We start from the raw sequence: 12,009 nt of genomic DNA on the forward strand, positions 1-12,009 counted from the left end.
ACCATCCAACTCTCGCATCCATACATGACTACAGGAAAAATCATATCTTTGACTAGACGGACCTTTGGTGGCAAAGTAATGTCTCTGCTTTTTAGCATGTTGTCTAGGTTGGTCATAGCATTTCTTCCAAGAAGCGAGTGTATTTTGATATCATGGCTGCCTTCACTATCTACAGTGATTTTGCAGCCCCAAAAAACGAAGTCCGTCACTGTTTCGATTGTTTCTCAGTCTATTTGTCATGAAGTGATGGGACGGGATACCATGATCTTCATTTTTTGAATGTTGAGTTTTAAGCCAGCTTTCTCACTCTCTTTCATTTTCATCAAGAGACTCGTTAGTTCCTCTTTTCTTTCTGCCATAATGGTGGTGTTATTTGCATATCTGAGATTATTGATATTTCTTCCAACAATATTGATTCCACCTAGTGCTTCATAGAGCCCAGCATTTCTCATGATGTACTCTGCATATAAGTTATATAAGCAGGGTGACAATATACAGCTTTGACATATTATATACAGCTTATATACATCAATATACAGCTTTTTCCAATTTGGAACCAGTCTATCGTTCCATGTCCAATTCTAACTGTTGCTTGGTAACCTGCATACGGATTTCTCAGGAGGCAGGTAAGTTGGTCTGCTATTCATATTGCTTGAAGAATTTTCCACACTATGTTGTGATAGACACAGTCAAAGGCTTTGGCATAGTCAGTAAAGCAGAAGTAGATATTTTTCTGGAACTCCCTTGCTTTTTAAATGATCCAACAGATCCTGGCAGTTCGATCTTTGGTTCCGCTGCCTTTTGTAAATCCATTTTGAACATCTGGAAGTTCACAACTCACACACTGTTGAAGCCAGGCTTAGAGAATTTTGAACATTACTTTGCTGTCATGTAAGATGAGTGCAATTGTGCGGTTTGCACTCTTTGCCGAAGTTTGAACGTTCTTTGGCATTGCCTTTCTTTGGGATTGGAATGAAAACTGACCTTTTCCAATCCTGTGGCCACTGCTGAGTTTTCCAAGTTTGCTGGTATATTGAGTGCAGCACTTGCACAGTATCATGTTTTAGGATTTGAAATTGCTCAACTAGAATTCCATCACCTCCACTAACTTTGTTTGTAGTGATGCTTCTTCCTAAGTCCCACTTGACTTCATATTCCAGGATGTCTGGATTTAACTGGGTGATTACACCATCGTGATGATCTAGGTCATAAAGATCTTTTTTGTATAGTTCTGTGTGTTCTTGCCACCTTTTCTTAATATCTTCTGCTTCTGTTAGGTCCATACCCTTTCTATCCTTTATTGTACCCATCTTTGCATGAAATAGTCCCTTGGTATCTCTAATTTTCTTGAAGAGATCTCTAGTCTTTCCCATTCTACAGTTTTCCTCTTCTTCTTTGCATTAATCACTGAGAAAGGCTCTCTTATCGCTCCTTGCTATTCTTTGTAACTCTGTATTCAAATGGGTATATCTTTCCTTTTCTCCTTTGCTTTAGCTTCTCTTCTTTCCTCAGCTATTTGTAATTCCTCCTCAGATGACCATTTTGCCTTTTTCATTTTTTTTTTTTTTAGAGATGCTCTTGATCACTGCCTCTTGTACAATGTCATGAACCTTCATCCATAGTTCTTCAGGCACTCTATCAGATGTAATCTCTTGAAACTATTTGTCACCGCCACTGTGCAATCAAAAGGGATTTGATTTAGGCTATGTCTGAATGGTCTAGTGAGGTTCCCTACTTTCTTCAATTTAAGCCTGAATTTGGCAATAAGGAGTTCATGATCTGAGGCACAGTCTTCTCCCAGTCCTGTTTATACTGACTGTATAGAGCTTCTCCATCTTTGACAGCAAAAATATAATCAATCTGACTTGGTATTGACCATTTGGTGATGTCCATGCATACAGTCATCTCTTGTGTTGTTTGAAGAGAGCGTTTGCTCTGACTAGTGGGTTCTCTTGGCAAAACTGTGTTAGCCTTTGCCCTGCTCCATTTTGTACTCCAATGCCAAACTTGCCTATTACCCCAGGTATCTCTTGATTTCCAACTTTTGCATTCCAGTCCCTAATGTTGAAAAGGACTTCTTTTGGGGTATTAGTTTTGAAGGTCTTGAAGGTCTTCATAGAAGCATTCAATTTCAGCTTCTATAGCATTACTGGCTGGGGCATAGACTTGGATTACTGTGATATTGAATGGTTTGCCTTGGAAACGAACAGAGATCATTTTGTCAGTTTTTGAGATTGCATCCAAGTACTGCATTTTGGACTCTTGTGTTGACTTTGAGGGCTACTCCATTTCTTCTAAGGGTTTCTTTCCCACAGTGGTATATATAATGGCCATCTGAATTCAAGTCGCCCGTTCCAGTCCATTTTAGTTTACTGATTCCTAAAATGCTGATGCTCACTCTAGCCATATCCTGTTTGACCACTTCCAATTTGCCTTGAGTCATGGACCTAAGGTTCTAGGTTCCTGTGCAGTATTCTTCTTACAGTATTGGACTAGTATTACTTCCATCACCAGTTACATCCACAACTGGGCGTTGTTTTTGCTTTGGCTCTGTCTCCTTTTTCTTTCTCAAGTTATTTCTCCATTCTTCTTCAGTAGCACATTGGGCACCTACCGAACAGAGGAGTTCATCTTTCAGTATCATATCTTTTTGCCTTTTCATACTTTTAATGGGGTTCTCAAGAATACTAAAGCGGTTTGCCATTCCCTTCTCCAGTGGACCCCGTTTTGTCAGAATCCTCCACCATGACCCATCCATCTTGGGTGGCTCTACATGGTATGTCTCATAGTTTCATTGAGTTAGACAAGGCTGTGTTCTACGTGATCAATTTGACTAATTTTCTATGACTGTGGTTTTCATTCTGTCTGCCCTTTGATGGATAGGGATAAGAGGCTTATGGAAGCTTCCTGAGGGGAGAGACTGACTGTGGGGGAAACCAGATGTTGTTCTGATGGGCAGGGCCATGTTCAGTAAATCTCTAACCCTAATTTCTGTTTATGGACAAAGCTGTATTCCCTCCCTGTTGTTGACCTGAGACCAAACTATGGTGGAGGTAATGACGATATTGGCCACCTCCTTCAAAAGGTCCCATGCATACACTGCCACACTCAGTGCCCCTGACCCTGCAGTAAGCCATCACTGACCCATGCCTCTGCTGGAGACTCCGGGACACTCACAGGCAAGCCTGGGTCAGTCTCTTGTGGGGTCACTGCTCCTTTCTCCTGTGTCATGATGTGTACAAAATTTTGTTTGTGCCCTCCAGGAGTCTGTTTCTCCAGTCCTGTGCAAGTTATATAATCAAATCCCACTAGCCTCCAATGTCAAATTCCTGGGGAAGTCTCAGTCCCTTTCCCAGATCCCCATGTTGGGAAATTTGTTGTGGGTCCTAGAACTTTCTTAACAATGTGAGAATATATTTGGTATAATTGTTCTGCAGTTTGTGGGTCATCTGTTTGGTGGCTCTATGGTGGGGTTAATGGTGATCTCCTCCACGAGGGCTTATGCCACAGGCTGTGTGACCCAGGTATGGTGCACCCAGAGCCCCTGCCCCTGTGGCAGGCCACTGCTGACTCCTACCCTGAAGGAGACACTCAAACACTCAAAGCAGGTCTGGCTCAGTCTCTGTGGGGTATCTGGGTCATGGTGTGCACAAGGTTTTGTTTGAGCCCTCCAAGCATTTTTAGCAGGTATGGAGTTTGATTCTAAATGCGATTTCACCCCTCCTACCATCTTGCTGGGTCTTCTCCTTTACCCTTATACGTGGAGTATCTTTTTAGGTGGGGTCCAACATCCTCCTGTCGATGATTGTTCAGCAGTGAGCTGTAATTTTGGAGTTCTCACAGGAGAAAATGAGCGCACATCCTTCTACTCCATCATCTTGTGTGGGGTTGCAAAAAGTCAAATATGACTGAAAAACTAACACTTCACTTCACTCAGGTGGTTCAGCAATAATGAGTCTGCCTGCCAAAGAAAGAAACACAGGAGATACGAGTTTGATCACTGTGTCAGGAATTTTTCCTGAAAGAGGAAATGTTTATTCACTCCAGTATTCTTACCTGGAAAATCCCAAGAACAGAGGATCCTGGTGGGTTACAGTCCATGATGTTGCAAAGAGTCAGGCACGACTTAGCAAATGAACACATACATACCCATAAATTTTGAAAAACGTAATTTTCTTTATTTAATCCCTCAAAATCCCAATTTTCTTATTGTCAAAATGCCTTGTACAAAATACTGAAGCTAAAATTAGTGAAGTGAGGATTTGAACTCCAATTTCTTTGACTCCAAAGTCTAGGTTATCAACTACTATCAAAAGAGTGTGCCTCAAGTCTATGTTATTAAAGGAATACACATAGATTTTAGTAACAAAGAAAAGGAGGTATTACTGTATATTCAAGATTAGGAATACAAAATTTTGATTGTATATGCTAAAACCTTTGACTCTGTGGATCACAACAAACTGTGGGAAATTCTTAAAGAGATAAGAATACAAGACCACCTTACCTGCCTCCTGAGAAAGCTCTATGCAGGTCATAAGCAACAGTTAGAACCAGACATGAAACAACAGACTGGTTCAAAGTTGGAAAAGGAGTATGACAAGGATCTATATTGTCATCCTGCTGTTTATTTCATTTACACGCAGAGTACATCATGTGAAATGCCAGGCTGTATGAAGCTCAAGCTGTAATCAAATTTTTCAGGAAATATGGCAACAACCTCAGATATGCAGATGATATCACTCTAATGGCAGAAAGTGAAGAGGAACTAAAGGTGCTCTTAATGAGGTGAAAGAGGAAAGTGAAAAACCTGGCCTGAAACTCAATATTAAACAAACTAAGATCATGGCATCCAGTCCCAATACTTCATAGCAAATAGAAGGGGAAAAACTGGAAGCAGTGACACATTTTATTTTCTTGAGTTCCAAAATCACTGCGGAAGGTGATTACAGCAAAATTTTGAAAAATGCTTTCTTCTGTAAAGGAGAACTATGACAAACCTAGATAGCATATTAAAGGGTACATCACTTTGCCAACAAAGGCCTGTATAGTCAAAGCTATCATTTTTCCATTAGTCATGCACAGATGTGAGATTTGGACCATAAAGAAGGCTGTTGTTGTTCACTCATTAACTTGTGTCTCTTTATGACTCCATGAACTTCAGCACACCAGGATTCCCTGTCCTTCACTATTTCCTGCAATTTGCTCAAACTCATGTCCATAGAGTTGATGATGCCACCCAACCATCTCATCCTCAATCACTCCCTTCTTCTCTTGCCCTCAACCTTTCCCAACATTAGGGACTCTTCCAGTGAGTCAGCCCTTTACATCAGATGGCCAATATAATTCTATCCAAGGGACTATCAAGGGTAGTCTCTAGCCCCACTGTCCTAAATATCAATTCTTTGGTTCTAAGCCTTCTTTAGGGTTCAGCAAAAACTGATGTCTCTGCTTTTTAATGCACTATCTAGGTTTTTCCAAGCTATTCTTCCAAGGAGCAAGCATCTTTTAATTACATGGCTGTAGCCATTCACCATCCACAGTGATTTTGGAGCCCAAGAAAATGAAATTTGACACTGTTTCTACATTTCCCCCATCTATTTGCCATAAAGTGATAGGACCAGATGCCATAATCTTCATTTTTTTGAATGTTGAGTTTAAAGGCAGTGTTTTCATTTTTCTCTTTCACCTTCATCAAGAGGCTCTTTAGTTCCTCTTCACTTTCTGCCATTAAAGTGGTATCATCTGCATATTTGAGGTTATTGCTATTTCTCTCAGCAATTTTGACTTCAGCTTGTGCTTCATCCAGCCCGGCATTTCACATGATGTACTCTGCATATAATAAGCACGGTGATAGAGCCTTGATGAACTCCTTTCCCAATTTTGAACCAGTCCATGGTTCTGTGTCCAGTTTTAACTACTGCCTCTTGTCCTGCATACAGGTTTCTCAGGAGGCAGGTAATATGGTATGGTTTTCCCAACTCACTAAAAATATTCCAGCTTTTTTGTGATCCACACATTCAAATGGCAACCCACTCCAATATTCTTGCCTGGAGAATCCAATGGACGGAGGAGCTTGGTGGGCTACAGTCCACGGGTCGCAAAGAGTTGGACACAACTAAGCGACTTCACACATTCAAAGGTTTTTCATAGTCAATGAAGCAGAAGTAGATTTTTTTTTTTTTAATTCCCTTGAATTTTCTATGACTCAGCATATGTTGGCAATTTGATCTCTGGTTCCTCTGCCTTTTCTAAATCCAGCTTGTACATCAGGAAGTCCTCAGTTCACATACTCCTGAAGCCTAGATTGAAAGATTTTGAGCATAATCTTGCTGGCATATGAAACGAGTGTAATTGTGTGGTAATTTGAACTTTCTCTGGCATTGCTTTTCTTTGGGATTGGAAAGATAATTGAGCTCTTGCAGTCTTGTGGCCACTGCTGAGTTTTCCAAATTTGCTGGCATAATGAGTGCAGCACTATAACAACATCATCGTTTAAAAGAAGACTGAATGCCAGAGAATTAATGCTTTTGTTTTTCTTTTTTTTTTTTTCATTTTACTTTATTTTTTAATATAAATTTATTTATTTGAATTGGAGGTTAATTACTTTACAATATTGTATTGGTTCTGCCATACATCAACATGAATCCACCACAGGTATACACGTGTTCCCCATCCCGAACCCCCCTCCTTCCTCCCTCCTCGTACCATCCCTCTGGATCGTCCCAGTGCACCAGCCCCAAGCAAACAGTATCATGCATCGAACTTGGACTGATAATTTGTTTCATATATGATATTACACATGTTTCAATGCCATTCTCCCAAGTCATCCCACCTTCTCTCTCTCCCACAGTGTCCATAAGACTGCTCTATACATCAGTGTCTCTTTTGCTGTCTCATACGCAGGGTTATTGTTACCATCTTTCTAAATTCCATATATATGCGTTAGTATACTCTATTGGTGTTTTTCTTTCTGGCTTACTTCACTCTGTATAATAGGCTCCAGTTTCATCCACCTCATTAGAACTGACTCAAATGGTGCAGGGAAAACTGGTCAACCACTTGTAAAAGAATGAAACTAGAACACTTTCTAACACCATACACAAAAATAAACTCAAAATGGATTAAAGATCTAAATGTAAGATGAGAAACTATAAAATTTCTAGAGGAGAACATAGGCAAAACACTCTCCGACATACATCACAGCAGGATCCTCTATGACCCACCTCCCAGAATATTGGAAATAAAAGCAAAAATAAACAAATGGGACCTAATTAAACTTCAAAGCTTCTGCACAACAAAGGAAACTATAAGCAAGGTAAAAAGACAGCCTTCAGAATGGGAGAAAATAATAGCAAATGAAACAACTGACAACTAATCTCAAAAATATACAAGCAACTCCTGCAGCTCAATTCCAGAAAAATAAACGACCCAATCAAAAAAATGGGCCAAAGAACTAAATAGACATTTCTCCAAAGAAGACATACAGATGGCTAACAAACACATGAAAAAATGCTCAACATCACTCATTATCAGAGAAATGCAAATCAAAACCACAATGAGGTACCGTTTCACGCCAGTCAGAATGGCTGTGATCCAAAAGTCTACAAGCAATAAATGCTGGAGAGGGTGTGGAAAAAAGGGAACCCTCTTATACTGTTGGTGGGAATGCAAACTAGTACAGCCACTATGGAGAAAAGTGTGGAGATTCCTTAAAAAACTGGAAATAGAACTGCCTTATGACCCAGCAATCCCACTGCTGGGCATACACACCGAGGGAGCCAGAATTGAAAGAGAAAGTGTACCCCAATGCTCATCACAGCACTGTTTATAATAGCCAGGACATGGAAGCAACCTAGATGTCCATCAGCAGATGAGTGGAGAAGAAAGCTGTGGTACATATACACAATGGAGTATTAATCAGCCATTAAAAATAATTAATGCTTTTGAATTGTGGTGCTGAAGACTCTTGAGTGTCCCTTAAACAGCAGGGATCAAACCAGTCAATCCAAAAGGAAATAAACCCTGAATATTCATTGTAAGTACTGGTGCTGAAGCTGAAGCTCCAGTACTTTGACCACCTGATGCAAAGGGCCAACTCATTGGAGAAGATCCTGATACTGGGAAAGATTGAGGATGAGATGGTTAGATAACATCACTGACTCAATGGACATGAATTTGAGAAAACTCCCTGATATCTTGGGGGACAAAGGAACCTGGCTTGCTACAGTCCATGGGCTCCAAAAGAGTTGGACATGACTTCAACTGAATAATGAAACAACTGTTATTTGTGTTTATCTAATATCAAATTTAACTGAAAATCACTAAATTGGTAAATCAGCAACTCCAACTATACTTCTTCCAGTGCTGAAAACAGTAACTTACATAAAGTAAGAACTTAGTAAATATTTGCTTGACAAATACAAAAATGTATTATGTGGCCAGCAAAGGTTGAGCAACATTAAAGCATTCTTGGGAGAAACTAATGTGTATCCCTAGGAGCTAAACAGAGCACGTACATCTAAGAATCTGATGCCTCTATCTTAGAGAAATCTAAGGCGATCCGAGTTGAAGTAAATAGAATCTACATTATGAAAAAAGAAAGATTAGTAGTCAGATAAGTTACACTCTCTCTTCCATCTCTGTCAGAGCAAGGGTGCCAGAAATTTCTCAGGAGAAACTGTCTGGTTCATTCAATCTTGAAGGAACCTTAGCCAGAAAGATTGTGTATTATGATAAAAGGACCACACCAATAAGTTTACCAGTTGGCAGATAAGGAAGGAATATAAGAGGCAGTCATAGTAAAGCATTTGTCAGAAAAATATCAGCCAAAGCAAGAAGCTTGAAATTCACATGTTCCTCATGAAAGAGCCAGTATTTTAAGTTTGGCCATGACAATAGACAGTTATAGCTGGATTATAACCATATGAATCATTAAAATATTACCTCTCTTTATCTAATCTTTCTTGACTCTATGTCGTAATCAGAGGTTGTTATTCAGCTGCTAAGTCATGTCCAATTCTTTGTGATCCAACCACAAGGACTGAAGCATGTCAGGCTTCCTTCCCTGTCTTTCACCATCTCCTGGAGCTTGCTCAAACTCATGTCCATTGAGTTGGTGATGCCATCCAACCATCTCATCCTCATCCTCTGTCACTTCTTCTCAGGAAACAAATCAGGGAGTATATCAAGGAAGATGTAAAGAAGAAATACACCCTCACTTCAATGTTATAAGTTCCTGGTCTGCAAATCAAAATAAGGCTTAAAGGAGAAAAATCACTTTGATTTGAACATAAGAATGATTTTTTTTTAATTTTAAATATAATTTTACCACTGCACATGTGAAATGTCATCATAATCTACTAATTCAAACAGATTATTATATAATAATATTAAATGAGACTTATTAAAACTGAGTGACTAAAACATGAAAACTTGTGAAAGTTTTATTTTATGGATGAATAATTGAGAATATGGTTGTAGAAAAAGTTAAAGATCTTCTTTGTATTCCATTGAGTTTGAAACAGTCACTATTAATTAATAACTTTGGCAATGATGTGGAAGAGTGAGAGGAAAGTGAAAAACAGGATAATAAATATTGAAAAATAAATGAAAAAGAACTTGAACATATTTGTTCAAAGAAGCTTAACTGCAATTCAAACACAGTACACTCTAATCAAAGTACAAGATGCACAAAACACCACATTAGCATTTAGGAAGTTTAAATATAATTATAACACAGATAAACTGTTCTTACAGGGCAGTTAAAATGACATAAAAGTATAATTATAGATTAAGGAAACAATAGATGAGATGTTATAAAGATATACATAGTTAATTGATAGATTACTTGTACAGACTATGAGTAGTTTTGAAGAGGAGAATATAAATTAGGCCATGGTAGATAAGGAATATTATGAGTATGTGAGATTTTAAATGTATAATTAGTAATAAAATTATTTTAATAGATGGCATAAAGAGGAATAACATCTCAAGTACTGTAGCATAATATTGTAAATCAACTATTAAATAGTTAAATCTCAATTAAAAATAAAGAGAAAAAGGATAAAGTAGAAGATGTCATTAAGGACAATGCGATCTCTTCTTTACAGCAGATCAACAAATTAGTCTGAAAAACTGTCCCACTTCAAAAAATAAATAAGAAAAATAAAACTAAATGATGAATAAGTTACCAAAAATATGTTTAAGTACATCATGAAATCTTTCAGAAAATCAGGGAACTCAAAGAAGGCCAAAAATTTTAACCACCATGAGCCTAAATTTATAAATATATACTACATCTTCTTTATCTATTCATCAGTTCATAGACATGTGTTGCTTTCAAATCTTATTCATCATAAATAATGTTGCAAACATTGGGTGCATATATCTTTTTGAATTACTGTGTTCATTTTTTTCTGAATATATATCCAAGAGTAGAATTACTGGATCAAATGGTAGTTCTATTTTTAGGTGGTTGTTGTTGTTGTTTTTTGGATCCTCCACACTGCAATCCATAGTGGCCACACCAATTTAAATCCCACAAATGGTGCTCTAGCATTTTCTTTTCACCAAATCCTAGCCAGCACTTCTTATTTGTAGACCTTTTGATGATAGTAATTTTGGCAGGTAGAAGGTGATGTCTCAGTGTGTTTTTTATTTGTATTCCTCTGATGACTAGTGGTCTAGTGGTGTTGAGCACTTTATCATGTACTTGTTGACCATCTGTTGTATCTTCTTTGGAAAGGTATTATTCTAGTCTTTGGCCCATTTTTTGATTGAATTGTTGTTGTTATTCAGTTGTATGAGCTATTTATGTATTGAATATTAATCCTGTACTGGTCATATGATTTTTTTTTTTTTTTCCCATTCAGTAGGTTGTCTTTGTGTTTGGCCACTGGTTTCTTTGCTGTGAAGTGGTTTTCAAGTATAACTGGTCTCATTTGTTTAATTTTGCTTTTGCTTCTTTTGCCCTAGAAAACAAATCCAAAAAGTTGGCTGCAGTTTATATCAAAGATGGTTGCCCATATTCTCTCATGGGAGTTTTATGCTTTCCAGTCTTACATTCAAGTCTTTAATCCATTATGAGTTTACTGTTGCAAATGGTATGAGAAAATGTTGAATATCTTTCTTTACAGGTAGCTGTCCAGTTTTCCCAACAGCAATTATTCCCAGCACCATTTATTAAAGAGATTATCTTTTTACCATGTATACTTTAGCCTCTTTTGTCACAAATTAATTTACCATAAGTGAATAAATGTATTTTGAGACTCTCCTTTCTATTTCATTGATCTGTGTGTTTATTTTGTGTTAGTACCATGCTGGTTTCATTACTGTAGTTTTATGGCATAGTCTGAAGTCAGAGAGCATGATATATAGAATTTTGTTGCTTTTGATCAATTGCTTTGGTAATTTGGGGTCTTTCTGTCCCATATAAATTTTAGGATTATTTCAATTCTGTGAAAATATCATGGATATTTTCATATAAATTGCATTGCATCTATAGATTGCTTTAGATGCTATAGATATTTTTACAATATTAATATTTCCAATCCATGAACATTTTTTTGTATTATTTTCCATTGCTTTGTATTAGTTTCACATTCTCTCATCAACATTTTATAGAGTATAAGTTTTTCACATCCATAGTTAAGTTTTTTAATAAGCAGTTTATTCTTTTTTGATGTGACTTTAAATTGGATTATTTTCTTGCTTTCTCTTTCTGAAGCTCATTATTAGACTTCAGAAAAGCAATAGATTTCTATATATTGATCTTGTATCCTGCAACAGTACTAAAGGTGTTTCTTAGTTCTAATAGTGTTTTGATAGAGATAGGCTTTCCTGCATAGAGTATCACATCATCTGCAAATAGTGACAGCTTTACTTCTTTCCTTCCAAATTTGTGGGGGCATTTTTTGTCTCATTGCTGTGGCTAGGAAATACATTATTATGTTAAAGAGAAGTGTTGTAAGAGAAGGCATCATTGTTCCTGATATTTGAGAAAATGCTTTC

At 37.6% G+C, this 12,009-nt stretch overlaps 1 long non-coding RNA gene across 1 annotated transcript in view; it reads right to left on the reverse strand.

Annotated features, from left to right (window-relative positions):
* Window positions 1-624: 624 nt before the first annotated feature.
* LOC129628286 (uncharacterized) overlaps window positions 625-12,009 on the reverse strand; it is a 32,068-nt gene continuing 20,683 nt past the window's right edge. Inside the window, exons 2-3 of the long non-coding RNA XR_008702753.1 lie at window positions 3,753-3,961; window positions 625-2,610 (exon numbers count right to left, since the gene is read on the reverse strand). This is a non-coding gene — a long non-coding RNA (uncharacterized LOC129628286). The remainder of the gene's footprint in view (window positions 2,611-3,752; window positions 3,962-12,009) is intronic.

Source organism: Bubalus kerabau, chromosome 15 (assembly GCF_029407905.1).
Source record: "Bubalus kerabau isolate K-KA32 ecotype Philippines breed swamp buffalo chromosome 15, PCC_UOA_SB_1v2, whole genome shotgun sequence".
Taxonomy (NCBI): Eukaryota; Metazoa; Chordata; class Mammalia; order Artiodactyla; family Bovidae; genus Bubalus; species Bubalus kerabau.